This window comes from Hylobates moloch, unplaced genomic scaffold (genome assembly GCF_009828535.3).
Source record: "Hylobates moloch isolate HMO894 unplaced genomic scaffold, HMol_V3 SCAFFOLD_1, whole genome shotgun sequence".
Lineage (NCBI taxonomy): Eukaryota > Metazoa > Chordata > Mammalia > Primates > Hylobatidae > Hylobates > Hylobates moloch.
In genome coordinates, this window is record NW_026652276.1 from 38,321,019 (window position 1) to 38,327,018 (window position 6,000).

Sequence of the window (6,000 nt, forward strand, 5' to 3'; positions counted from 1 at the left end):
CACTAGACCCCATCTCCAACACTGGGGATCAAATTTCAAAATGAGATTTGGAGGGGACAAATATCCAAGCTATATCACCTAGTATTCCTCAGGTCACAAAAACATTTTTTGTTTTTCTTCTAAGAGCCAAACTAGGACACGAACTAGGAAGTTTCTTCTCTCATTACTCCCCAAAGACAAACCCACCCAGTGTAAGTCAAGAAAAACCAACCAACTAAATTAAAACATGCAGAGCTAAGGTGAAGGAAGGACTAAAGAAGAGACCGAGGAGATAAATTTTTGTGATATTTAGAACCATTCTATTTTGTGGGGGAGGGAGTAGTTTTATTTTGTTTTAACTATTACTCATCCTAGAAAATTCCTACTGTGAGAATGGGGATATAACTTCTATAAAGCTCAGTAACCAAGTGGCAGAAAGGCTAGCATTCTATCAGGGCCTCAATAGCCCATACATGAGGGCATTAGCGAAGGCACCCTCTCCTTCATTAAGCAGGTGCAGAGCTTGATAAGGGGAGCTTGACTAGATTTCAGCCCTCTTCATTCCCTTCACTAGGGGCCTTTGTGCAAGGCACACAATGCATAAATGTACATAGTAGCACTATGTTCTGGAGTAGAAAAATCTTGGGATTTCCCAAAGCTGTTCACCCCAACTCAGAACTGGAACACCATGTGTAAAGTCAGGAGAATTCATTCTGCCAGAAGCTTTTTTCATTACTGACATCCTAGACTGTTGGCACAATAATCTTAATCATCTGACCTTTTAGAGGCAATTTCCTGATCTTGGCTGGACAGGCCAGTCTAAATGCTCCATTTGGCCCTATTTTTAAATTGCCCAGATGGTGTGAATGGGTGTGTGGCTTAGGGTGCCCCCATATGCTGGGCTGCTTCCAGGAACGATTTGTACCTTGGGTATAACAAGACTGGAGTGAGGAATGGGGGCAAGGGATGGTAAGGGTTAGGTCGGTGCCTTTCTGATCTGAGTAATACTGATTTCATCAGCTACTTGTGAAATGCTGAGCCTTAATGTAGATTCATGAGGGGTTACTCTTGGCCACCCATAAATGGCAGCCAAATGCAGATTGGAAAAATGAGATAGGTAGAAAGTAGGAGGCCAATTCTGAGACAGCTGCTTCTGATCTCTACCCACTCCGAGTTGGATTTGGGTGTACTACGTAGGGAAGAATTAGCAGGAAAGTCAAGCCTGTTCATCACATCGGACACAGACCATTTTCTGCCCCCTTCCTTCTGTGCATTTGTTTCCTGGCTGGGCGTGGTGGCTCATGCCTATAATCCCAGCACTTTGGGAGGCCAAGGTGGGTGGATCACGAGGTCAGGAGATCGAGACCATCCTGGCTAACACAGTGAAACCCTGTCTCTACTAAAAATACAAAAAATTAGCCAGGCGTGGTGGCGGGTGGCAGACGCCTGTAGTCCCAGCTACTCAGGAGGCTGAGGCAGGAGAATGGCATGAACCCAGGAGGGAGAGCTTGCAGTGAGTAGAGGTCGTGCCACTGCACTCCAGTCTGGACGATAGATCGAGACTCCATCTCAAAAAAAAAAGAAAAAAGAAAAAATTTGTTTCCTTGGAGATTACAAGGATGTGATGCCTAGAAAAGAGGGAAAAGAGTAGAAAGGACTTGAGAAAAGAGTAACAACAGTTCCCAAGACATTTAGGCTTTCATCAATAATATAGGCCAGGCACGGTGGTTCGCGCCTGTAATCCCAACACTTTGGGAGGCCATGGTGGGTGGATCACTTGAGGCCAGGAGTTCGAGACCAGCCTGGCCAACATGGTGAAACCCCATCTCTACTAAAAATAAAAATAAAAATAAAAAATAAAAAACTAGCCAGGACTGGTGGCATGTACCTGTCATCCCAGCTACTGAGGAGTCTGAGGCATGAGAATCGCTTGAACCCGAGAGGCAGAGGATGCAGTGAGCTGAAATCATGCTACTGTACTCCAGCCTGGGTGACAGAGCAAGACTCTGTCAAAATTAATAATAATAATATACAGAAGACCCTGTCATCCTGAAACAGCCTCTCATTCCCTTTGCTTATAACTTCCCATTTCTTCTACCTCAAATGGCTTTCCTTAGATGAAAGCTCTTCCTTCTTCTTTATTGATCCATGTCCTTCTTTCAAAAGAGATGCTTGACTCTCATCACTCCCAAGAAGCCTTTACACACATTCAAACTGATTCCTTCTGGCCCTAAAAATGTAGAAGGTGGCTGGAACTCAAAAATAAGCTTATAGCTAAGGTTGCGGCTTAGACCTAAGTCAAGGATCAGCAAACCGTAGCCCATAAGCCATGTCCAGCCCACTACCTGCCTTTGTACAGCCCATGAGCTAAAAATGGATTTTCCATCTATAAATGGTTGGGGGAAAAAAACAAAGGAAAAGTAATATTGCATGACATGAAAATCACATGAACTTCACATATCAATAACCATAAATAAAGGTTTATTGGAATGCAGCCATGCTTATTTGTTTATATATTGTTTATGACTGCTTTCACACTACAATGGCAAAACTGATTATCTATAAGAGACAGTATAGTCACAAAGCCTAAAATATTTACTATCTGGCCCTTAACAGAAAAAAAATTTGCTGATTCCTGGTCTACGACATTGAAAGAGTTAGAGATCTTAAATAGGAACATGTCAAAGAAATCAATTTCAGGCAAACTAACAAAGGCTATCAAGTAGCCACATTAAGATCTAAGTCCCAAAATCAAGACTAAGTGGTTACCCCTAGAAGCAGGATATAGGGGGCAGGAAAAGAAAAAAAAAACTGAAGTAATATACAAAGCAGACACTCTACACTTCAGAAGTGTGGAGGTAATATCTGTGCTGCTCACTGCCACATCCCTGTACCTAGCCCACATCTTAGTGCTGGGCAGGTGCCCATTAACTAGTTCTAGAATGAATGAAGTAGAAGAGAGGAAGGAGAAACATAAAGCAAATGAAACAAGCATTGCATAGGTTTGGGGATAAAAGAGGGTCCCCAACAACCACCTAAAGTTTGTCTGCGCTGTGTAATATGTCACAGGTTCTCAAAAGTTAGCAGAAACCCCCATTTGGGAAGCTAAATGTGTGCCCAAGAGACTGAAGAAATGACTAAATAACTATGGTAACTACCCTGATGCCCATTCAAGGTCACTTTTTCCACCCCTTCCTCAGTCACCAGATGCAAGTATATTTAGTCCAGAGAATAAATTCAGACGTGGAGATTAGCAAGGGGAAGGAAATCACATATAAAGCTCATGAAATAAACAGCACCACTTGTCACTGTTGATCTTTGATTAACAGGCTCTTCTTTCCGAAACAGGGCCTCCTTTTCTTCTTTTTCTCTCTCTGTCTTTCTCTTTGTTTTCAGGTGACACCCACACATATCCTTCAGTGTTGGCAGAGATGCTCACTCAGATAACAACTGGAGTTCATGCTGCACATTTTCATCTTCGTGTGTCATCATCACCATGTAAAACCACAACTATAGGAAAACAAAGCTGTTTGCTGCTCTTCTTCTCAACTGACATTTCCACCCAGCTCATGATTTGTTCTTTGGAGCCAGAGGAGAGTTTCAATCTATCATTGAGATAGCTCTGCCTGATGAAGTGAGTGTAAAATCCAGTCCACTCCCTGAAATCCATTCACCTTTCTTCAACTTTCTGTCCCTTCAAATTCCTAGCATTCAAGGGTCTTTCACAGAGTTTCAACAGGCAAATCAGATAGGAAAATGAGCTTCGGGAAACACACATTCTGGCCCTGAGAGTTGCACCAAGAATGAGGTCAGCTTAGAAGAGCTGATACATTCTTTGATCACTTCAAGCAATTTATCATCTCAAGCAATTTTCAAGTGTTGGGCCCAGTGTCAACACCCTGAAATGAACAAAAGTCACTCTGAGAAAGTGTGTGACCTTCTGCTCTGGACAGTGGCCTGGGTTTCTAAGTGCTAGGATCCTGTGAATCTTCAAAGAGAAAGCACATATTTCTTCTGGGATACCAAATCAGGGAAAGCTGAGAGGCCCCACCATTCACATGTGTTCTTGAAGGGGTGTGATCCCAGTTCACTGCAGCCTCAGCCTCCTAAGTAGCTGGGACTACAGGCCTGCACCATCACGTCTGGCTAATTTTTTTTTTAATAGAGACAGGGTCTCCCTATGTTGCTCAAGCTGGTCTTGAACTCCTAGACTCAAGTGATCTTCCTGCATTAGCCTCCCAAAGTGCTGATATTACAGGCATGAGTGACCGTGCCCAGCCCCAAACTTTCTTATGAGCACCACTGTCAAAAAGTCAAGAGTTAGGCCTCAGTTTAGGAAACACAGACATAAGAAGCAAAGTTACCAGACAAGGTTCTGGTCCACTTTCCAGACCATCCCATTTGCTGCTGCATAGGGTGATGGTTAGGTCCCCATTACAATGGATCCGGAAGCTTCTTTAATTTTTTCTCACCTATCCATTATTTCTGATCCCGACAAGATGGGAGAGGAGAAAGTGTATTGCTTTAAAAAGGAATCAATCTGTTTTATCATACTGGAGGGAAAAAGTGAATTCGGGGTTGTGGGCAATTACAATATTCACCCAGTTGGGTAGCTAGAATGTTGTGGGAGGTGTTAGGTGAAGCGAAGTTTGCATTTTATTTTGTTTTGAACTTGAGTTTCAAGGTACTAGAACCTTTTTACAGAACTGAGTTACACTATTTTTATTAGCACGGTAAAGGAGTGCTTATTAGGCAGATTCAATTTTTTTTTTTTTTTTTTTTTTTTTTTTACCCATCTTGTTCCTTTCCAGTTGATTTAATTTGTCTTATTGAACTATCCATGAGTAACCAGCTGAGTTCAGTCTTTCTTGGAGTAGTAAGAGACATATAAGCTCATCTTTTTCAAGTTTAATTACCTTTATTAAGTTTAATAAGCTTCATTTCACCAAAGAAAAGAATCAGTTTAGAGATGAACTCATTGCACACCGATTTAATTGACTCTGAGTCACCTTCAGAGTAAAATTTCAACGAAGGAAACAGAAGGTGCTACATGAATTATTAGACCAGCTCTTGTGTCTATTGTTCAAGCACCTTTCCCTTCCCCTTCCCCTGCCCACAAGATGATGTGTGTGTGTGTGTGTGTGTGTGTGTGTGTGTGTGTGTGTGTGCTATTAGAGTGTTCAGCTATGATATGAGTATGACAGGTGAAGAAGTTGAAATTTTCTGTCCCCAGCATTTCCATTTGTGAGCACTTTTTGAATCAGAGCCAGAGAAGGCATTTATAGAATTTTTGGGGGGTAAAATCACCCCAGAAAAAAGAGCAGGAGGTCAGTAGTAGGATGGGATTTTAACTACAAAGACAACATTTTCAGAAGTCTTAAACTAAACATATGTTTAAGACATAGCCAATACTCCATTAAGAGGGAATTTGGGGACTTCAATGGAAAATCAACCTACTCCTGACAGTGGCTGAGTTGGCATGACTTTTCTAACAGTATTGGTTTTCCTCACTGCACAAAAATTTCTAAAATGTAAATGAACTTATATTCATCAGATTTTCTTTTACTAGATTTGGCTGTGTATGTATTTTACCTCCTGTTTTTTTAATAAAATGCATTTTTGAATTTCTTAACAGGAAAGTAGAAAATAGAACTGGCTTTCTCCCTCTCAAAGTATGATCATAACATTTAGGCCGGGCGCGGTGGCTCACGCCTGTAATCCCAGCACTTTGGGAGGCCGGGGCAGGTGGATCACGAGGTCAGGAGATCAAGACCACGGTGAAACCCCGTCTCTACTAAAAATACAAAAAATTAGCTGGGTGCGGTGGCAGGCACCTGTAGTCCCAACTACTCAGGGGGCTGAGGCAGGAGAATGTCGTGAACCCGGGAGGCAGAGCTTGCAGTGAGCCAAGATCGCACCACTGCACTCCAGCCCGCGCTACAGCGAGACTCCATCTCAAAAAAAAAAAAAAAAACATTTAGACTGACCGTTCCGTTAATTCATAAGGCCATGTAAAACTCA